General features: G+C 41.3%; 1 pseudogene; it reads right to left on the bottom strand.

The window, feature by feature from the left end:
• Positions 1–23,655, bottom strand: part of LOC107776473 (putative xyloglucan endotransglucosylase/hydrolase protein 33) — a 68,295-nt pseudogene extending 44,640 nt beyond the window's left edge.
• Positions 23,656–24,591: the final 936 nt, after the last annotated feature.

Genomic DNA, 24,591 nt, shown 5'->3' with positions numbered 1-24,591 from the left:
TCTTCCAAACCAAGACGTGGGTGACTCTCAACATTTTCAATGACAGGATATCAGAAAAGAAAACCTTTCGTCTCATTTGAGGACCATAACCCATTTATAGTTGCACATGTTTATGTTATTCTATTTTAGTCCATCATATAAATCTACACATAAGACCCCATACTTTAGGAGATGTCTTATAGACCAATTTAACTTTAAACCTTAGCAGATCACTTTTAATTTGGGTTAACCTTTTAACGATAGCAACCAACATACAATTATTCTTAATACAAAATATATGCGCAAGTCCATAAACTCTTACAATCTCCCACTTGGACGACGCATATATATGTCCATATAAATTTATAATTGTATGTCACCTTATGAGGTCAAGAATATTTGATATCATAAACCAAAGTACCTCCGAACAGTCTTGTCCATCAATTATGCCAATATTGGATCAAGGCGGCTTTTATTATATTTATCATAACTAAACTTTCCTTGATCACGAACACCAATATAATCAAATTACATAGATCAAGTATGGATATGTATCATTAAAATTACATGCAATGTGATCCAATCATAACTATATCCAACCGGTCCAACTGAAAAACAAGTCAGAGTGAAAAATAAACTGAATACTTTATTTCTGCAGAAATAACCTCAAATATCCTTATACTTAAATCATTACCTGAAACCTTAAACTGAAACCAAATTGTGTCCATAAAGAACATTTAAGAGGTTACAAACTCCCACTGAAACTGAATATCCTTAAATGACATGACACCCATATGAGCAATATGCTCATGAAAGATCTTGGGTGGTAGTCCCTTAGTAGGTGGATCCACAACTATGGAATTTGTACCAATATGTTCTATAGACACCTAGCCACTCTGAACTCTTTCTTTAACAACCAGGAACTTTATGCCAATGTGCTTTGACTTTACCGAACTCCTATTGTTACTAAAATACAAGACTGCTTACTTATTATCATAAAATAGCTCAAGCGTGCTTTCAACTTTATCCATAAATTGGCAGCCAAGGATAAAATTCTTCAGTCATATTCCACAATCAGATGCTACATAATATGTAATAAGTTAGCTGCCACTTTGAAAAGAGCTATGGGTGTTCGTTTTAACACACTTCCTTATATATCTCATCAACCAAATATGTTGTAACGACCCGATCGATCGTTTTACTTTCTAGATCCCCGTTCCCCTAAATAAAACTCCTTGTATGTGCTTTTATTATTTTATGAATCGCGGGAATGACTAGTTTGGGATTTGGAAGGGTTCGAGTTGAATCGGAACACTTGGTTCCTTAGTGTTGGCTAAAAAGGGCTAAGTTTGACTTGAGACAATATTTTGAGTAAACCACCTCAGAACTGGGGTTTGATGGTTCCAATAGGTTCGTATCATAATTTTGGACTTGGGCGTATGTTCGGATCGGGTTTTTGATGACCCGGGAGCATTTCGGCGCTTAATGTTGTAAGTTGGCTTATTGAAGGCATAAAAGTTCTTAAAATTTGGTTTGGAGTAAGTATTGGTATTATCGAGCTCCGTTTGAGATTTTGAGCTTGGGAATAGTTATGTATGGTGATTTAAGACTTGCACGCAAAATTTGGTGTCAGTCCGAGTAATATAAGTATAATTCGGCGCGCTCAGAGTAAGCTGAAAGAACTTGAAGTTCATAAGTTGATTCAATTTGGTTTGGGGTATGATTCTTAGTATTGGTGTTGTTTTTTGCATTCCGAGGGTTCGATCAAGTCCGTCTCTTATTTACAAACTTGTTGGTATGTTTGCACGAGGCCTCGGGGATCTCGGGTGCAATCCGAATGATGCACGGATCGATTTAGAGCTCAAAGGGCTACTGATGCATCCGTTCTGGTATGCCCGCATATGCGAGCTTTTGGCCGCAGATGTGAACTCGCAAAAGCCATCCCTGGGCTGCAGAAGCGTAAGGTACTAGGTTGTCTTGTGGTCACAGAAGTGGAGAAAGAGCCGCATCTACAAAGGCGCAGGTGCGGGAGGTCTATTGCAAAAGAGGCCAGGGATTGTGGCTTGTAGACCGCAGAAGAGGCGCATCTGCGAGGAAACGACCATAGGTGCGCATGGAGGCTAGACATGCTTGATCGAAGATACAACCTCGCTTCCACAAAAGTAGTTCCGCAGATGCGGGAGACCATCCACAAAAGCGAAATCACTTAAAGTAGTGAGGTCGTTTAAGACGGACTTAGACCATTGTTTTGACTCATTACTTTCATTTTCTTGGCCGATTTCGGAGCTTTCGGAGAAGATTTTCCACCTAGCTATTTGAGGTAAGTAATTTCTCTCCAATGTGAGTTAAGTACATAGATTATGGGTGGATTGTAATATATAAAATTATGAAAATTATGGGTTTAATTGAAGAAACCTAGCTTTTGATAAAAATGAGATTTAACCATGAAACTTGTTTTGGGTTTGAGTGAAAATTATATATTTGAGTTCGTGAGGTTATAGGTAACATTTATCTTTGAAACGTTTTGGAATTCGGGCACGTGGATCTAGGGGTAAATTTTAGGAATATTCCAATTTGGGTTGGGTAATTACACTAATAGTTAAATTGCGAACTTTTGAACATGTATTGATTAATTTATATAACATTTAACTTGTTTCGGGTCGTTTGGAACTGAGTTGAGGATTAAAAACATATTTGTGGATCGGAAGTGAGCTTGATAACGAGGTAAATCTCTTGCCTACCTTGTAAGAGGGAACTCATCCCCTTAGGTGTATTTGTTGTGAATTAGTTGTGTGGGGAGCTACGTACACACTAGGTGACGAGAGTTCGTGCATAGCTAAATACCATGTGATGTCCGAGTAGTCTCGGGTTTACATCAAGCTTTGTTTGCACTATTATGTTGATTTTGCATGTTAATTATCTTAAATATAGTTGAGATTAAGGATTTTAAGATTTAAAGTCTCTAGTTTGGACTTTTTATATTTTGGGAAGAATTGAAGAATTTTATAATAACTCTGATAAATCTATGTTCACTCGCGTCGCAAGTATTCCTACGAGCGAGGTAAATTTCCTATACTCTCATGGAAGTGGGTCGTTCGCCTCGACAGGTTAATAGATGCATCTATGGTTCGTGCCGTTCCACCCTCGGTAGTACACACGATATATTTTCTGGATCGAGCCGTACGACCTCGGCATAAATCGTGCGTGATAATATTCGGAGCCCAATTATATTTGATATCATTTCATGGCATGAGCGGTTATAATTACTTAATGACAGAAATTGACTTGGAATTTATTATTAGTGGAAGAATTATTATTCACTGCTTGTTACTGAGTTGTATTTATTATTTATATGATCCATGCTTATTTAGAACTTCTATATTTTATCGTTGGCCCATAGTAAGTGTCGATGTCGACCTCTCGTCACTACTTCTTCGAGTTTAGAGTAGATACTTATTGGGTACATATTGTTTATATACTCACGCTACATTTCTACACAAATCATACAGGTTCTGAGGTAAGTGCATCTCGTAGTTATCCCGGCGCACACCCCTGATACTTTGAGACTTCGTGGTGAGCTACTTTCCGAGTCCATCCTGCAGCACATGGAGTTTCTCTTTTGCTTTTATTTCTTGTCTACTCCATTCGAACAATAGTTTAGTAATTTGTATATTCTACAAGTAGCTCATACACTTGTGACACCGGGTCTTGGAAATTTTCGCTGGTAGACACTTAATGATTTTTTGAGTAATTGTTTCACCACACTTGTTCTTATAATTGTTTACACTTTATTTTATTAATTTTATCACCTCTTACTTATTTAATTATTAAGAATCAACTATTTCTAAAATGTTAAAAGAATAGTTACATGGCTAGTTAATTGTTGGCTTGCCTAGCGGCGATGTTGGGCGCCATCACTGTGATGACCCAAAAGGTCATCTTATATTTTAGAACTCGAATCTACGCTCTTAAGCCTTAAATATCTCATTTTTACCCTCCTCGATTTGCGTGCACAGTCCAGACATGTTTCCGGAAAGCTTTTATGTTGAAAATTGATGAAAATAAGAATTTATGCCTTAAAAGTTGATTTTAGTTGACTTTGGTCAACACTATTGGTAAACGGGTCTAGATTCATGTTTTGACGGTCTCGGTGGGTCCGTATCGAATTATGGGACCTAGGCGTATGTCCGGAATCGAATTCAGAGGTCCCTATCTCAAATTATGAATTTTTGATAAAATTTAAAAGTCTGGAAATTAATTATTTTTAAGAATTGATTGATGTTTGGCATTGTTAGTGTCGGGTCCATATTCAAGTTCCATAGCCCGGTACAGGTTCATTATGATATTTAAGACTTGTCTGTGAATTTTGGTGAGAAACGAAGTTGATTTGACGTGATTCGAACGTCCAGTTGAGAAGATATGAATTTTAAAGCGTTCTTGAGAATTTCATTTGATTTGATGCTAAATTCGTAGTTCTGGGTGTTATTTTGGCGATTTGATCACGCGAGTAGGTTCGTATAATTTTTTAGACTTGCGTGCATGTTTGGTTTGGAGCCCCGAGGGCTCGGGTGAGTTTCGGATAGGCCACGGGATGTTTTGGACTTTGAAAATCTGGTATTTTGCTACAGCAGGTATTCTGGCAAGTCCTTCTTCGCCTTCGCGAAGTTACTCTCACGAACGCGAAGAGTAAACTGGGCAGTTGAAGTTTTCTTCTTCGCGAACGCGAAGGCTTAGTCACGAACGCGAAGCAATGGGGGCGTTACCCTTCGCGAACGCGACCAACTCCTCGCGAAGCGATGAGGGCGTTACCCTTCGCGAACGCGACCAGCTCCTCACGAATGAGGGCAACGTCTCGCAACGCGAAGTCCAGGGGGAGTAACCATCCCGAACACAAGCAGGGTCTCGCGAACGCGAAGGCTTGACAGCCAGTACCCTTCGCGAACGCGACAGTGGCCTAGCGAACGTGATGCACACTGTCGCCCAGTGCATAAAACAGAATCAAACATGGGTTTAAGCCATTTCTTCAACATTTTTCAAGAACCAAACGGGTAGAGTCGATTTTCAAGAGTCAGTTTCTTCCCCAAAGTGTTGGTAAGTGATTCTAAACCATTTTCTTTCAATTACCCATTACATTTCTTGAATTATCAACCTAAAATTTAGAGTTTTCATGGTAGAATTAGGGGTTAGGGTAGAAACTAGAAATTTCAAAAATTTTGGGATTTAGACCTCAATTTGAGGTCGTATTCCAAAACCAATTATATATTCGGGCTCGGGGGTGAATGGGTAAATAGATTTTGGTCCGAACCTCGGGTTTTGGCCAAGCGGGCCGGGGTCGATATTTTGACTTTTTGGAGGAAAATTTTGGAAGATTTAATTTATGCAATATAATTGATTTCTTTAGCAATATTTGATATTATTGAGTCATTTTTGAATAGATACGAGTGGTTTGGAGGTGAATTCCAAAGGAAAAGTTGTGATTAAGAATTAAGTGGCCTTCAGAGCGAGGTAAGTGTCGTGTCTAATTTTGGCTTGAAGGAATAGGTATTATGTGTTTATTTGCTACGTGTTTGGTTATAAAATACGATGTATATGTGAGGTGATGAGCATCTATGCATCGTTGTTGAGTCATAGCATGCGAGTGAAATTCTATTCTTGTCTTTTTTGTAGCCTTAAATTCTACTATCCATGCTTAGCAGGTTTTTTTGAAATGTTGGGTGACTTATATCTGGTTTCACTGAGATTTGGTGACTTTCAAATATTGATTCAAGGTTGAGGTAACATTGTTCTATTGATTATGGGTAAAATACTGGTTTCTTTGTGATACTCTTATCTAACCGTTGTTATTGATTCTGTGATTTGTGAGGAAGAGTGTAAAGCACGAAGGGTGATGTCGTGCATGCATTATTTATATTGTGAACAAGAGTGTAAAGCATGAAGGGTGATGCCGTGTATATTATGAGAGGTTTAATGCACGGAGGGTGATGCCGTGCCGTTCTATTTATTTATTTAGTGAGGTTGAGAGTAAAAGCACGAAGGGTGATGCCGTGCCATTCTATTTATTTATTTGGAGAGGTTGAGAGTAAAAGCACGAAGGGTGATGCCGTGCCGTTCTATTTATTTATTTGGTGAGGTTGAGAGTAAAAGCTCGAAGGGTGATGCCGTGCAGTTTTCCTTTGCAGTTTTATTTGCTCAATTCGTTTAAGGATTTTCGGTTTAATTCTGTCTTTTCATTATTCTCACTCTTTATATTGTATTCCCCCATTGTATGTCCCCTTCCCATTATTTTTGCGTTATTTCTTTATTTACTGTTGTTGCTAATAGCATGATTATACTGTTCAGGTTATATGTGGGTGTCTTGTCCTAGCCTCGTCACTACTTCGCCGAGGTTAGGCTCGACACTTACCAGTACATGGGGTCGGTTGTACTGATGCTGCACTCTGCACTTTCTGTGCAGATTTTGGTACCAGCCTTGGTTGATCGAGATTTTTCTATTGGTCCGTTGTCCGGAGACTCAAGGTAGATATGTCGGCGTTCACATACCTTGAAGTCCCCGTCTATCTTTTATGCCCTATTGTTTTCTTTCATTCAAACGGTTGTATTTCTTTCAGACTATTACTTGTAGTAAATTCTAGAATGCTCGTGAATTGTGACTCCAGATCCGGGTGGTAATAATTAATAGAGTTTTTATAATATTCCGCACTTCATATATTTTATCATAGTTAATTATTATTATTTACTGAATGGAAATAAGGAATTGGTTTAATGATTCTCTAACGTTGGCTTGCCTAGCAAGTGAAATGTTAGGTGCCATCACGGTCCCGTCGGTGGGAAATTTCGGGTCGTGACAGTTTGTATCAGAGCACTAGGTTACATAGGTCTCATGAATCACAAGCAATCTTAGTAGAGTCTGAAGGATCGGTACGGAGACGTCTGTACTTATCTCTCAAAGCCTATGAAGTTTAGGAACAATATCACTTCTTTCATTCCTTATCGTGTGGCATTGATTTAGCTTGAAATATATATCTCGTATTCCTTTGTATCCACTCGTGTATGACATTGCGCACTCAGTATCAGTTGTGCGTCAACGGTTCGTGATGCCGTAGATGGACTACGAGAAAGCCATAGATGCTCAAACATTGCCTCAACGTGTGGTTCCCACTGAAGATGCGGGCGCATTGAGAGACCACCCAATGAATCATGTGAATCACGTGGGGGGTGCAACGGACCTTGGCATCTGGTTTATTTATACGAGCTGTGAAGGTTAATATTATGGATCATCGGGCATGATGAATTATGACTCTGCGTCGAGTATGGGAGTCTACTATTAATGGATGGATTGCGGGGTCATGTGTTATATCAGTTTTGGCCTGAAATGTATATATGTGGTACTGAAAGGTTTCCCTAAAAAAAAAAAATTTTACACATGTTTAAGGACAGAGATTTTGTAGAGGAGGTTGGGACTTGCGGTATGTCCGCTTACTTAATAATCATATACTTCATTACCCAAGAAGTTAGAGAAACAACATTAAATTTACAGAAGGTCTACTCAGCGTGGACGCCATGGTTGCGGATTTTGGGGTGCTTCGGAGGAAGTACAGTGGTTGACGAGATTCTAGACTATGTGGTTCGTGCCAAGATTTGTCTGTATGGAGCTCTACTTTTGTGATCGTTGTGTATAAATAGGGGTAAGGGTTACCTCTGAGAAGAACGAAGAGTATGTTAAGAAATGGGTCAACTCAACAGTGTTAAGTCAACATAACAAAAGAAAAAAGTATCCTTGGGAGGGATAATGCTCCACAGGTGTCCGTGGAAAGCCTATAAAGAGGGCAGACCAGCCAATGCAACACCGCCCACTTGGCTCAGTTCTCAAAAACGCTTTTGAAAAGGTTTGTTCCCGGACTCTCCGTAATGCGTGGCATATAGTGTTTGAACGGTTGCGTCAGGTCACCATGACGGTGTCATAATATGCCATCAGGTTCAATAAGTTAGCCCGACATATTCCTACTTTGCTTCCTACAGCCAGAGAGCGAGTCAACAGACTCATTGAAGGACCCAATTATTATCGTAAAATTTTGTACGACTCGGGAGCTACAGGCTAATACTTCATTTCCGCTAGTGGTAGAAATTGCCAAGAAGTCTCGAAGTTCTGGGAGATTCAGTGGATTTTACTCTGCATGTAAAAATCATTATGGCAGGGGCTCGGGCAGTCGGCCAGCCCAGTCCACACATCGGATTACCCGGGGTGCTCCAGTAAGTTCTTTTAATGCACCACCGGCATGAGTTCCTACAAATGGTTATTCCAGTTATCTGGCACAGACTCAATATGAGCATCCAAACCTGCAAAGGGGTTGTTATGAATACGGCGATACCAGGCACATCATGAGAAAATTGTCCCAAACTTGGGAGAGATATATTTCGTCAAAGCACTTAGGCTACGTGCCCCATTGAGTTGCTACACCACCCACACGATCAGTTAAGGGTGGAGGACAGGCGGGTAGAAGGCATCTTAAATGTGGAGACCTAGCCATTGTTATATTTGTTTTATGGAATGGCGGAGGTTGCTATATCAGATGGTGTCGTTACGGGTACGACTTCGATTTAATATAAAGGAATAATTTCCTTAACTTGATTTGGTTCTGAGTATCGAAACGAGTCCTCCTATTGTGCTCCACATATGAGTGAGCTTCGAGATTCTATAATCTACTTATGTGTTTACTCCTGCTGGGAGGTTCTATGGAGATAACTACGCCTATCATTCCATGTTGGTCACTAATAAGAGCTGTGTGAGGCTAAAGGTGGCTTTCTGTTACCCATTTTGGTAAGTTTTGATGTAATTTTCAGATAATTAATTACAAATTGTGAATTATATGCCCTGTCGGTGTGGGGTTCATTATGCGTTGTGATTTGGTGTAACCAAATTTTTTTTTTAAAAGAAGAAAATGGAAATTTTTTATTGGAACGATGTGCACATTACTTGTGATTCGGAACTGGGGACGAGATCCTCACATTTTAATATAAATTGATATGTTTAAACTGGGCTACGAGTTGCGGTAGAAGTTATATAAAGATGATATCCTTGTGAGAAAAATTCTTGTGTTTAAGTTCTCCCTTGTGAAATTAAAGTTGTACTATAGCAATAATAGGGAGTCATGCCTGTTAGGCCTAATTGAAAATTCTTGTATGAAATTCTCTGTGCATACTTGCCAAATTTGTGTCGTAATTATTGAGTTTTAACCTACGAGATAGGTGCCCGCCCAGGTGGTGTTAAATATGACTCGTTAATTCGGTTAAATAATTATGAGGTCTGGTTACCATCAGTTGAAGATTAGGGCATCTGATGTCCCTAAGACAGCTTTTCGGACTCTGTATGGGCATTACGAATCCCTAGTAATATCATTTGGGCTTACCAACGCCCCAACAACACTTATGGATTTGATGAATCGGGAGTTCAAGCCCTATTCAGGTTCTTTTATGGTTATATTCATTGATGATATCTTGATTTACTCCAGCAGTCGAGAGGAGCATGGGTAGCATCTTCGGAGTGATCTTCAGACTTTGAAGAATAATCAGTTATATGCCAAATTTTTAAAATGTGAGTTTTGGTTAGACTCAGTTGCCTTTTTGGGGCATGTTGTATCGACGGAAGGCATAAAAGTGGATCCTAAGAAGATTGAGACTGTTCAGAATTGGCCTAGAACTACCTCAGTTACATAGATCCGGAGTTTCTTGGGTTTAGCAGGTTATTATCGTCGGTTCGTGGAAGGGTTTCCATCTATAGCAAGCCCATTGACCAGACTAACCCATAAAGGTGTCCCGTTCAGGTGGTCAAACGAGTGTGAGGCGAGCTTCTAGAGGCTCAAGACAGCTTTGACTACGGCACCGGTATTGGTGTTACCTACAGGTTCAGGATCTTATACAGTATATTGTGATGCATCTCGTATTGGTTTGGGTGCAGAATTGACACAAGGTGTCAAGGTTATTGCATATGCTTCGCAGCAGCTGAAGGTTCACGAGAAGAATTACCCTGTTCATGATCTAGAGCAAGCAGTCATTGTTCACGCGCTGAAGATTTGGAGGCATAATCTTTACGGTATGCCTTATGAGGTATTCACTGATCATCATAGCCTACAGGATCTGTTCAAACAAAAGATCTCAATTTGAGGCGGAGAAGATGATTGGAGTTGATGAAAGACTATGATATCATCATTTTTGTATCACCCCGGAAAGGCCAATGTGGTGGCCGATGCTTTGAGTAGAAAGGCTGTGAGTATGGGCAGCCTTGCATATAATCCGGTTGGTGAGAGGACGTTAGCTGTAGAGGTTCAGACTTTGGCTGATCCGTTTGTGAGGTTAGATGTTTCAGAACCCAGTCGGGTTCTAGCTTGCACAGTCGCTCGGTCTTCTTTATATGAGCGTATCTGAGAGAGACAGTATGATGATCCTCATTTACTTGTCCTTAAGGACACAGTGTGGCACGGTAATGCCAAACGGGTTTCTGTGGGGGAGGATGGATTTCTGCGAAGGTAGGGTCATATATGTGTGCCTAATATGGATGAGCTTCGTGAATTAATTCTGGATGAGGCCCACAATTCCAGGTATTCTATTCATCCAGGTGCCGCCAAAATGTATCAAGATTTGCGGCAACATTATTGGTCGAGGAGAATAAAGAAGGATATAGTTGCATATGTAGCTCGGTGCCTGAATTGTCAGCAAGTTACGTACGAGCATTAAAGACCTAGTGGTTTGCTTCAGAAAAATAGAAATTCCTGAGTGGAAGTGGGAGCGTATCACTATGGATTTTTTTGTTGGGCTCCCACGGACTTAGAGAAAATTTGACACAGTTTGGGTCATTGTGGACAGGTTGACCAAGTCAGCACATTTCATTCAAGTGGCAGTTACCTATTCTTCAGAGAGGTTAGCAGATATTTATTTTCGGGAGATCATCCGTCTTCACGGTGTGCCCGTGTCTATCATTTCTGATCGAGGTACGCAGTTTACCTCGCACTTTTGGAGGGCAGTACAATGTGAGTTGGGTACGCGGGTTGAGTTGAGCACAGCATTCCATCCTCAGACGGACGGGCAATCCGAGCGTACTATTCAGATCTTGGAGGATATGCTCTGCGCTTGTGTCATAGACTTTTGAGGTCCTTGGGATCAGTTCTTGCCCCTTGCAGAGTTCACCTACAACAACAGTTACCAGTCGAGCATTCAGATGGCTCCCTATGAGGTATTATATGCTAGGCGGTGTCGGTCGCTAGTTGGGTAGTTCAGTCGTGAGAGGCTCGGTTGTTGGAAACAGACTTAGTACAAGATGCCTTGGATAAGGTTAAGATTATTCAGGATCTACTTCGCACAGCTCAGTCGAGGCAGAAAAGTTATGCCGACCGTAGAGTTCGTGATGTTGCATTCATGGTCGGAGAGAGAGTGTTACTTCGGGTATCACCCATGAAGGGTGTAATGAGGTTCGGAAAGAAGGGAAAGTTAAGCCCTAGGTATATCGGACCCTTTGAGATTCTGGAGAGAGTGAGAGAGGTGGCTTACATGCTTGCGTTGCCACCTAGTTTAGCAGTTGTTCGTCCGGTATTCCATGTGTCCATACTTCGAAAGTATCGCGGCGATCCGTCCCATGTGTTAGATTTCAGCTCTGTCAAGTTGGACAAGGATTTGACTTACGAGGAGGAGCCGGTGGCAATTCTAGCCCGGCAAGTTCGCCAGTTGAGATCAAAGAGTTACCCTTTAGTTCGAGTGCAGTGGAGAGGTCAGCCTATTGAGGCAGCTACTTGGGAGTCCGAGTCCGATATGCGGAGTAGATATCCTCACCTTTTCACCAACCCAGGTACTTTTCTATGTCCATTCGAGGACGAGTGGTTGTTTTAGAGGTGGAGAATGTGATGACCCAAAATGTCATCTTATTTTTTAGAACTCGATTTGCGTGCGCAGTCTGGGCATGTTTCTAGAAAGCTTTTATATTGAAAATTGATAAAAATAAGAATTTATGCCTTAAAAGTTGATGTTAGTTGACTTTGGTCAATATTATTGGTAAACGGGACCGGATCCATATTTTGACGGTCTCGGTGGGTCCGTATCGAATTATGGGACCTGGGCGTATGCCCGGAATCGAATTCGGAGGTCCCTAGCTCAAGCTGTGAATTTTTGATGAAAATTAAAAGTCTGAAAATTAATAGTTTTTAAGAATTGATTGATGTTTGGCATTGTTAGTGTCAGGTCCGTATTCTGGTTTCGGAGCCCGGTACAGGTTCATTATAATATTTAAGACGTGTATGTGAAATTTGGTGACACACGGAGTTGATTTGACGTGAATCGGACGTCCAGTTGGGAAGATATGATTTGGTGCTAAATTCGTCGTTCTAGGTGTTATTTTGGCAGTTTGATCATGCGAGCAAGTTCGTATAATGTATTTATACTTGTGTGCATGTTTGGTTTGGAGCCCCAAGGGCTCAGGTGAGTTTCGGATAGGCCACGGGATATTTTGGACTTTGAAAATTCGGTATTTTGCTGTAGCAGGTATTCTGGCAGGTCCTTCTTCGCGTTCGCGAACGCGACGAGTAAACTGGGCAGCTGAAGTTTTCTTCTTCGCGAAGGCTTAGTCACAAACGCGAAGAGCTGGGGGCGTTACCCTTCGCTAATGCGACCAGCTCCTCATGAACGCGTAGTGTTAGGCACACCTGGGGGAGGGTTGGTCGTTCCTTCATCGCGAACGCGAGAAATGTCTCGCGAACGCGAAGGCCAGGAGGGAGTAACCATGGCGAAAGCGAGCAGGGTCTCGCGAACGCAAAGGCTTGGCAGTCAGTACATTAGCGAATGCGACAGTGGCCTCACGAACGCGATGCACACTCTAGCCTAGTGCATAAAATAGAATCAAACACGGGTTTAAGCCATTTCTTCAACATTTTTCAAGAAACAAACGGGTAGAGGCGGTTTTCAAGAGTCTTTTTCTTCCCCAAAGTGTTGGTATGTGATTCTAAACCATTTTCTTTCAATTACCCATTACATTTCTTGAATTATCAACCTAAAATCTAGAGTTTTCATGGTAGAATTAGGGGTTAGGCTAGAAACTAGAAATTTCGGAAATTTGGGGATTTAGACCTCAATTTGAGGTCGGATTCCAAAACCAATTACATATTCGGGCTCGGGGGTGAATGGGTAAATGAATTTTAGTCTGAACCTTGAGTTTTGACCAAGCGGGCCCGGGGTCGATTTTTTGACTTTTTGGAAGAAAATTTGGGAAGATTTAATTTATGCAATATAATTGATTTCTTTAGTAATATTTGATATTATTGAGTCATTTTTGAATAGATACGAGTGGTTTGAAGATGAATTCCAAAGGAAAAGTTGTGATTGAGAATTAAGTGGCCTTCGGAGCGAGGTAAGTGTCGTGTCTAACTTTGGCTTGAGGGAATAGGTATTATGTGTTTATTTCCTACGTGTTTGGTTGTTAAATACGATGTATAGGTGAAGTCACGAGCATCTATGCGTCGTTGTCGAGTCATAGCATGCGAGTGAAATTCTATTCTTGTCTATTTTGTAGCCTTAAATTCTACTATCCATGCTTAGCGGGTTTTTTTGAAATGTTGGGTGACTTATATCTGGTTTCACTGAGATTTGGTAACTTTCGAATATTGATTCAAGGTTGAGATTACATTATGCAATTGATTATGGGTAAAATACTGGTTTCTTTGTGATACTCCTATCTACCCGTTGTTATTGATTCTGTGATTTGTGAGGAAGGGTGTAAAGCATGAAGGGTGATACCTTGTATATTATGAGAGGTTTAATGCACGAAGGGTGATGCCGTGCCATTATATTTATTTATTTGGTGAGGTTGAGAGTAAAAGCACGAAGGGTGATGCCGTGCAGTTTTCCTTTGCTGTTTTATTTGCTTAATTCGTTTAAGGGTTTTCGGTTTAATTCTGTCTTTTCATTATTCTCACTTTTTATATTGTATTCCCCCATTGTATGTCCCCTTCCCATTATTTCTGTGTTATTTCTTTATTTACTACTGTTGCCACTACCATGATTATACTATTCAGGTTATATGTAGGTATCTTGTCCTAGCCTCGTCACTACTTCGCCGAGGTTAGGCTCAACACTTACCAGTACATGGGGTCGGTTCTACCAATGCTGCACTCTGCACTTTTTGTGCAGATTTTGGTACCAGCTCAGGTTGATCGAGATTTTTCTATTTGTCCGCTGTCCGGAGACTCAAAGTAGATCTGTCGGCGTCCATAGACCTTGAAGTCCCCGTCAATCTTTTATGTCCTACTGTTTTCTTTCATTCAAACAGTTGTATTTCTTTCAAACTATTACTTGTAGTAAATTCTAGAATGCTCGTGAATTGTGACTCCAGATCCGGGTGGTAGTAATTAATACAGTTTTTATAATATTCCACACTTCTTATATTTCATCTTAGTTAATTATTGTTATTTACTGAATGGAAATAAGGAATTGGTTTAATGATTCTCTAACGTTGGCTTGCCTAGCAAGTGAAATGTTAGGCGCCATCATGGTCCCGTCGGTGGGAAATTTCGGGTTGTGAAAATCACGGTCTATAGGAAATATTGGGTCGTGAAAATATGGTATCATAGCACTAAGTTCACGTAGGTCTCACAAGTTATGAGCAGACCTAATAGAGTCTTGCAGATTAGTGCATAGATGTCCATACAAATCTTCGAGAGTAGGAAACTACTATTTCTTCATATCCTATCGTGCAATTGATGTTGTTCTAAGTATCTTTCTCTTATTCTCTCATAGATGGTGAGAACGCGCGCGGCAGATGTACCCGATAATGGAGGAGTTTCTCCCCCTGTTGCTAGGGGCTGAGGTAGAGTTAAAGGGAGGGCTCCAGCTTATGGTAGAGGACGAGGGCATCCTAGAGTTTCTCCAGCTATGCCATCAGTGGATCCTGTAGAGGATCCTATTATTGAGGAGCAAGGCGAGGCGCCTGCAGCGGAGCAGGCCTCAACGTATTTCATGTCCGCATCAAGATTCTAGGAGTTCATAGGTCGTATGATATGGCTCATGGATTCTTTGACTCAAGCTAGTTTATTTCCAGTAGACCCAACCACATCTCAGGTGGGAGGGGGAGCACAAACCCCTACTGCTCAGGCTCCAGGGCATGCACTTGCCGTATATTAGACCCCAGGCCCACTACCCGTGGGCGGAGCTTAGCCAGTTGCAGCAGCTATACCTAATCCTAGACATGCTACAGACGGCAATCCACAGAAGCTACTGAACCTATGGACCAGGCTGCATCCTCTTATATTTGGAGGTGAGCGACATGAGGACCCCCAGGACTTTATTGATCAGTGGAGGGACAGACTGCACAACATGAGGATATTGGAGTCCCACGGGGTGGACTTTACCACTTTCAGCTAGAGGGCAGGGCCCCTGTAGATGGTGGCAGTCTTATCTTCTCGGTAGACCAGCAGGTTCTCCTCCCATGACTTGGGACCAGTTCACACGCCTCTTCTTGGACATATATATTCCACCCTCTCAGAGGGAAGAGTTTCGATTTCAGTTCGTGAAGCTCCAATAGGGCCAGATGTCCGTGACCGACTATGAGACGAGATTCTCTGAGTTCTCTCGCCATGTACTTATGATACTTCCGACCGATGCAGAGAGAGTGCAGAGGTTTATTACATGTTTGTACTCTGGTAGCCATGCCACTATGGCGCAAGAGGTTGAGATGGGGACCTCTTACGAGCTAGTTATGGAGATATCTTGGAGGATCGAGGGTGTCCGTCAGCGGGGACGAGAGCAGGCGACGAGGGATAAGCAGTTCCGATATTATGGAGAGTTCAGTGGTGCCCCGGTTGGGGGCAGGGGTCAGTTCCCGAGGGGTCATACCAGAGAGTTCCTACTGGCCACCAGCTATTCAGGTTCCTCCAGTTGGTATCCAGACCATCAGGAACAGACTTCCGATCAGCAGTCCACCATTCTGAGGGATTGTTACGAGTGCGGGGATCATGGCCACATGAAGACGTTTTTGTCCCAGACTTTGGGGCAAGGCAGTGTAGCAAGGTCAGGAACCTATGATTACACCACCATCTGCCCCTCTAGCCGTTCGGCCATCCAGAGGCAGAGGGTAGGAGGGTAGAGGTGGAGGCCAGCCAGGAGGCACTCCAGCTAGATTCTATGCCTTTTCGTCCAGACCATATGCAGTGGCCTCAAATGCCGTGATCACAGGTATTATTCCTATCTGCAGTAGGGTGCTTCGGTACACTTTGATCTAGGGTCTACATATTCGTATGTTTCATCTATGTTATGGATCGGATTTATCAGTCCTGCACTATTACTTTCTATGGTTGTGAGACCCGAGCAGATCTTCTGTTTCTCGATATGACCGACTTTGAAGTCATACTGGGCATGGATTAGTTGTTTCCATATCATGCCACCCTTGATTTCCACGCCAAGACTGTTACCTTGGTGATGCCAGAGTTGCCGGTTTATCTCCTTTCGGAAGGCTCAACACATGGTCGAGAAGGGTTGTTTGGATTATCTAGTTTATGTTCGGGATACTACTGCAGAGACTCTGGCGATTAATTCAGTGCCCGTGGTTCGGGAGTTCTCTGGTGTGTTTTCTTTTGATCTTCCAGGCATGCCACCCGATCGTGATATCTATTTCTGTATTGATTTGGCTCCAAGTACCCAGCATATATCTATTCCATCATACCGCATGGCTCCGAAATAGTTAAAGGAGTTAAAGGAACACCTTAAGGAGTTGCTAGCAAAGGGGCTTACCAAACAGAGTATGTCACCTTGGTGTGCACCGGTGTTATTTGTAAAGAAGAAAGATGGGACTATGTAGATGTGCATTGATTACCGCTAGTTGAAAAAAGTCACCATTAAGAACCAGTACCCGTTGTCGTGTATTGATGATTTGTTTGACCAGTTTCAGGGTGCTGGGGTGTTCTCTAAGATCGACTTGAGATCGTGGTACCATCAGCTGAGGATTCGGGATTCGGATGTTCCGAAGACGGCCTTGCGGACTAGATATAGCCATTATGAGTTCCTAGTGATGTTCTTCGGGTTTACTAATGCCACGGCAGTGTTTATGGGTTTGATGAATCGGGTGTTTAGGCCATATATTGATTTGTGTGTCATTTTCTTTATTGATGACATTATGATCTACTCACGTAGCATGGAGGAGCAGAAACAACATTTGAGAGTGGTGCTTCAGACCTTGCGGGAACAGAAACTATATGCTAAGTTCTCCAAGTGTGAGTTCTGGTTAGAATATATGGCATTCATGGGACATGTTGTATCACACGGGGGTATTAAGGTAGATCCTAAGAAGATCAAGGTAGTCTAGAGTTGGCCTTGTCCTACTTCAGCGACTGAGATCAGGAGCTTCTTGGGGTTAGCAGGCTATTATCGCCGGTTTGTGAAGGGCTTCTCATCTATTGCAGTACCTTTGACTAGATTGACCCAGAAGGGTGCTCCGTTCTGATGGTCAAATGATTGCGAGGAGAGCTTTCAAAACCTCAAGACCGCATTGACTTCAGCACCGGTATTAGTGTTTTCTTTCCGGTTTAGGGGTGTATACTGTGTATTGTGATGCCTCACGCATTGGTTTAGGTTGTGTACTGATGCAGGAGGGGCGAGTAATTGCATATGCTTCACGCCATCTAAAATCCTACGAGAAGAATTACCCTGTACACTATTTGGAGTTGGTCGCGATTGTTCATGCTCTCAAGATCTTGAGGCATTATTTTTATGGGGTTTCTTGTGAGGTTTACATCGATCATCACAACTTCCAGTATTTGTACGAGCAGAGGGATATCAATTTGAGGCAGCATAGGTGGCTCGAGTTACTAAAAGGATTATTATATTACCATCATGTATCATCCGGGCAAGGCGAATGTAGTTGCGGATGCCTTGAGTAGAAAGGCGGAGAGTATGGGTAGTTTGGTATTCATTTCAGTAGAGAAGAGGCCACTGACTTTGGACATTCAGTCCTTGGCTAACAGGTTTGTGAGGTTGGATATTTCAGAGCCTAGTAGAGCTCTTGCATGTGTTGTCACCCAGTCTTCACTATTCGAGTAGATCAAGGCTTGCTTGTTTGATGATCCGCACTTGTTGATTCTCAGAGAGATAGTACTACAGGGTGATGCCAAGGAGGTTACTATTAGTGAGGGTGGTGTTCTGCGACTCCAGGGTTTCCTATGTGTTCTGAATGTTGATGGCTTGAGGGAGAAGATCCTAGAGGAGGCAACAGTTCTCGGTATTCAATTTATCCAGGTGCTACGAAGATGTATCGCGACCTGAGGCAATATTATTGGTCGCGGCGGATGAATAAGGACATAGTTGAGTATGTAGTCAGGTGTCTAAATTGCCAGTAGGTTAGGTCTGAGCATCAGAGGCCAGGTGGCCTACTTCAGCAGATGACTATACCTGAGTGGAAGTGGTAGCCCATTACTAAGGACTTCGTAGTTAGGTTGCCGTGAACTTTGTGGAAGTTTGATGCAGTTTGGGTCATTGTCGATAGCTTGACCAAGTCGGCACACTTCATTCCGGATGTGACCATGTGTTCTTCAGAGAGGTTGGCCCAGATTTACATTCAGGAGATTGTTCGGTTGCATGGTGTGCCTGTTTCCATCATACCAGACAGAGGCCCTCAGTTTACTTCACATATCTGGAGGGCAGTACAGAGTGAGTTGGGGACCCGGGTAGCGCTCAGCACAACCTTTCATCCACAGACCAACGGGCAGTCAGAGCGAACGGTTCATATCTTGGAAGATATGCTCAGAGCTTGTGTGATTGACTTCGAATGGCTGTGGGATCGATTATTTCCTTTGGCCGAGTTTGCTTACAACAACAGCTATCAGTCCAACATGGAGATGGCTCCATTTGAAGCATTATATGGCCGGCGATTTCGTTCGCCCATCAGATGGTTTGAGCCTGGCGATGCTAAGTTATATGGTACTAATTTAGTGAAGGATGCCTTGGAAAATATAAAGTTGATTGAGGAGCGACTTCGCACAGCACAGTTTAGACAAAAGAGTTATGTAGATCGGAAGGTGCGTGATTTATCATTTATGGTGGGCGAGAAGGTTCTCTTGAAAGTCTCGCCGATGAAGGGAATCATGAGGTTCTGGAAGAAGGGCAAGTTGAGCCCAAGGTTTATAGGCCCATTTGAGGTGTTGATATGAGTTGGGGAGGTTTCTTATGAGCTTGCTTTGCCTCCCCGTCTATCGGGAATTCATCCGGTTTTCCACGTGTCTATGCTCCAGAGTTATCGTGCCGATAGGTCGCATGTGTTAGAATTCAGCACGGTTCAGCTAGATAAGAGCCTTAGTTATGAGGAGAAGCCGATTGCCATTGTTGACAGACAGGATCGCCACTTGAGGTCCAAGAAGATTTCTACGATAAAAGTTCAATGGAAGGGACAACCAGTCGGGAGGTGACTTGGGAGGCTGAGGAGGACATCCGTAGCAGATATCCATACCTATTCAGCAGTCTAGGTATGATTCTAGACCCGTTCGAGGACGAACGTTTGTTTAAGATGTGGAGAATGTAATGCCCCGACTGGTCGTTTGCTTTATACATCCTCGTTCCCTTAAATAAGACTCCTTGTATGTGTTTTTACTATTTTATGACTCAGGGGAATGACTAGTCAGGGATTTGGAAGGGTTCGGGTTGAATCGGAACACTTGGTTCCTTAATGTTGGCTAAAAGGGGCTTATTGGAGGTTTAAAAGTTCTTTAAATTTGGTTTTGAGTAGGTTTGATGTTATTGAGGGCTAGTTGGGATTTCGAGCCTGGAAATAGTTCTGTATGGTGATTTAAGACTTTCACGCAAAATTTGGTATCATTCTGAGTAGTATAAGTATTATTCGGCGCGCTCGGAGTAAGTTGGAAGAACTTGAAGCTCATAAGTTGATTCAATTTGGTTTGGGGTGTGATCCTTAGTTTTAGTGTTGTTTTCTGCGTTCTGAGGGTTTGCAAGTCCGTCTCATGTGTACAAACTTGTTGATATGTTTGAACTACGCCTCTGGGACCTCGGATGCAATCCGGACGATATACAAATCAATTTAGAGTTCAAAGGGTTGTTGGTTTACCAGTTCTGGTGTGCCCGCATCTACGAGCGTTTGGCCGCAAATGCGAACTCACAGAAGCGAGCCCAGGGACGCAGAAGTGCAAGGGAGTGGGCTGTCATGTGGTCACATAAGCGAGGAAAGGGCCGCATCTTCGAAGGCGTAGGTGTGGTATTTCTATCGCAGAAGCGGTGGAAGTTCCGCATAAGCGGACTCACATCTGCGAGAAAGTGACCATAGGTACACTTGGAGGCTTAGACAGGCTTGACCGCTGATGCGACCTAGATTCCATAAAAGCGGTTCCGCAGATGCGGGAGATCATCCGCATAAGCGAAATCACTGAAGGAAGTGAGGTCGTTTAAGACTAACTTAGACCATTGTTTTGACTAATTTCTTTTTTCATTTTCTTGGTCGATTTTGGAGCTTTTGGAGAGGGGTTTCCACCTTGATATTTGAGGTAAGTAATTTCTATCCAATGTGAGTTAAATAGATAGATTATGGGTGGATTATAACATGTAAAATTGTGAAAAATATGGGTTTAGATGAACAAATCTAGGTTTTGATAAAAATGGGATTTAACCACGAAAATGGTTGTGGGTTTGAGTGAAAATTATATATTTGAGTTCGTGAGGTTATGGGTATCATTTCTTAGAAATTTTTCGGAATCCGGGCATGTGGGGACGGGGGTGAATTTTTGGAATATTCAAATTTGAGTTGGGTGATTACTCAAATAGTTATATTGCGAAGTTCTGAACATGTATTGATATATTTATATAACATTTGACTAGTTTCAGGTCGTTTGGCACCGAGTTGAGGATTTAAAGCATATTTGTGGATCATTAGTGACCTTGAGAACGAGGTAAGTCTCTTGCCTAACCATGTGAGAGGAAAATCATCCCTTAGGTGTATTTGTTGTGAATTACTTGAGTGGGGAGCTACGTACGCACTAGGTGACGAGAGTCCGTGCGTAACTAAATTCCATGTGATGTCCGGGAAGTTTCAGGTTTACATCATGCTTTGTTTGCACTGTTATGTTGATTTTGCATGTTAATTTTCTTAAATAGAGGTGAGATTAAGGATTTTAAGATTTAAAGTCTCCAGTTTGGACTTCTTAAGTTTTGGCAAGAATTGAAGAATGTTATAATAACTCTGATAAATCCATCTTCACTCGCGTCGCGAGTATTTTCGCGAGCGAGGTAAATTTCCTCTACTCTCATGAGAGCGGGTCGTTCGCCTCGGCAGGTTAATAGATGCATCTATGTTTTGTTCCGTTCGACCCTCGACAGTGCACACGGTATATTTTTTGGATCGGGTCATACGACCTCGGTATAAATCATGCATGATAATACTCGGAGCCCAATTATATTTGATATCATTTAATGGCTTGAGCGGTTATAATTACTTAATGACAGAAATTGACTTGCAATTTATTATTAGTGGAAGAATTATTATTCACTAATTGTTACTGAGTTGTATTTATTATTTATATGATCCATGTTTATTTAGAACTTTTGTATTTTATTGTTGGCCCATAGTAAGTGTCGATGTCGACCCCTCGTCACTACTTCTTCGAGGTTAGACTAGATACGTACTGGGTACATGTTGTTTATGTAATCACGATACACTTCTGCACTAATCGTGCAGGTTCTGAGGCAGGTGCATCTGGAAATTATCCCGGCACACACCCTTCATACTTCGAGACTTTGTGGTGAGATGCTTTCCGAGTCCATCCTGCAGCACCTGGAGTTTCTCTTTTGCTTTTATTTTCTGTCTACTCCATTCGGACAGTAGTTTAGTATTTTGTATATTCTACTAGTAGCTCATACACTTGTAACACCGTGTCTTGGAAATTTTTGCTAGTAGACACTTGATGATTTTTTGAGTAATTGTTTCGCCACACTTGTTCTTATAATTGTTTACACTTTATTTTATTAAATTTCTCACCTCTTGCTTATTTAATAATTAAGAATCGACTATTTCTAAAATATTAAAAGAATAGTTACATGGCTAGTTCATCGCTGGCTTTCCTAGCGATGACATTGGGCTTCATCCCGACCTATGGAAAAAATTGGGCCGTGACATATGTCATATTATATCAACATCTAATGAAGTCGATATCTGAATACATGATTATCTTTAACTTTTTTGACTATCTTTATGTAAGCATAAAATATTTGTTCTCTGTAATTAGCTTTTGGACCTTTAAGCTGCTTTCAAAAGATAAGTTTCTAAATTATTTAAATATCTGCCTAACATCCCCAAAATTATATAAACGCATAAAAAACTGATGATACATTAGATAATAAAAAAAATACTCACTCCCACTAAACTTGTGGTATACACAATAGTTGACAAGATTTATCTCGAAACCAAATGAGACAATAACTTGATGAAATTAGTAATACTATTATTGAGACACTTTCTTAAGTCCATAGATGATTTTCTTTTTTGAGATTTAATATTGAGGTAGTAGAGTTTTTTCTTGAACTAATCTCTCGTGCCATAAGGAAGCTGACTATTGGATGATTAACTTACCCTTATTACTATTTATGTTAACATGCAAGGTTCATTAAACGAAATAATTATATCAAGTAAGTATAGATTATTGTAACCTAATAAAGAACTGGGACTAACCAATTTTGAATTATGAAAGAGACTATTTTTTTTTCATTTCCAAATAAAGAAAAATAACCAAACTTGTAATACAAAAACAGAAATCAAATCCCATAAAAATGGTGCAATACAAGTCTCGTTCAAATTCAAATATAATCAGTTCTTAACAATAATCTAAAAGTTCCAATTGCTTCGACTTTCACCGACTTTCTGTCACCATCGTAAATGTATCTTTCACCACCATTAGGCTTTCGATAATTCAGGCAACTTTGCATAGACAAAATAATTTGAGTTATTATATCGAAATCTCTCCACCATCAGTGTCTTGGTACCGAAGTCAAATTAACCTTAGAACAAACAAAATTAAGAGGTGTACCTTTCTTTGCATGTCATGTATGATAGTTGGTACAATCCTTCTTATGACCTGCAGCTTTACAAAAGAAACAACCATCTATAGTTGGTTCCTGATGTTTTTTTTTTTTTTGTGTTGTTGTATCTACAACTTCCTTATTATTTATCTTCTTGTCCTTCCTTTTGTCCTCAGGCATAGAGGCTATGTGGGCACTTTCTATATTTTCCTTCTTCAATCTATTATGTTCCTGAATACAATGTGAGATGAGCTCATTTAGAGATCAAGTCTCTTTTTGACAATTATAGCTCACCTTAAGCTAGCTAAAATGTGGTGGAAGGGATATCAAAACCAAATGCACTAGCAAGTCCTCAGAGAGGTCCAACTTAAGTGCTTTCAACTTAGAAGCAAGATCAGACATTTTCATGATGTACTCCATGATGTTACCTTTGCCTTGATACCTCATTAAAATCAGACGTGTCAAGAGTGTACCAATCTCAGCCTTTTCACTCTTGACAAATACTTTTTCAATTTCAGCCATAAATTCTTTAGCCGTCTTAACCTTGTTAGATATAGTGCCCCTAAATATTTCTGGAATGGCTTTCTTCATGATCATCATACACATGCGATTTGATCTCTCCCACCTTTTCATCTCCATGTAATGAGCCGACTAGTTCTTTTGAGCATTTGTATTCCATCCAGCTATTTGAAGTTTTGAGCAGCATCGTATAATGTATTATGACTTGTGTGAATCGTCAGTTTTGGTTTCCAGGTTATTCGGAATTGATTTGGAAGAATGAATTTCATGATTGAAGCTTCAAAGTTGGAAGAGTTGACCAAGTTTGACTTTTTAGTATTTGACCTTGGATTTGAGTTTTGATGGTTCCATTAGGTTCAGATGGTAATTTTGGACTCAGGCGTATGCCCGGATTCGCATTTGAATATTTCTAGAAGGTTTTGATACTAATTGATAAAAGTTGGAAATTTGAAGGTTTGGAAAGTTTATGAGTTTGAACGGGAGTTGACTTTAATGATATCGGGATCAGATTGTGGTTCCGGGGATTTGAATAGCTCCGTTATATCATTTGGGACTTGTATGCAAAATTTGAGTTCATTCTGAGTTGATTTGATATGTTTCGGCGCGAGTTTTGGAAGTTGAAAGTTCAAGTTCATTTAAGTTCGATTTGAGGTGTGATTTGTCATTTCCGCGATCTTATGCATGATTTGAGGCCTCGATTAGGTCTGTATTGTGTTATGGAACTTGTTGGTATATTCGTACGGGGTCCCGAGGGGCTCGGATGAGTTTCAGATGAGGTTCAGAGTAGTTTGTTGTATGTTGCAATTTGTTGGTGGTGGTTCTGGTGTAGCCGCATCTGCGAAATATTGGTCGCAGAAGTGACTTCTAGAAGTGAGATTTTCTTCGCATCATGGAAAAGGACAGTTGGGCATGAAGGTTGCGGGTGCATAGGTGCATCTACACGACCGCATATGCGGTTCGATATGCGCAGAAGCGCGACCGCAGAAGCGGGAAATAGATCGCAGAAGCAATGACTGTTGGGTTCAGAGATTCTTCGCAGAAGCAAAATTTGTATCG

Source organism: Nicotiana tabacum, chromosome 24, assembly GCF_000715075.1.
Source record: "Nicotiana tabacum cultivar K326 chromosome 24, ASM71507v2, whole genome shotgun sequence".
NCBI lineage: Eukaryota > Viridiplantae > Streptophyta > Magnoliopsida > Solanales > Solanaceae > Nicotiana > Nicotiana tabacum.
This window is presented reverse-complemented; position numbering and strand designations above follow the sequence as displayed.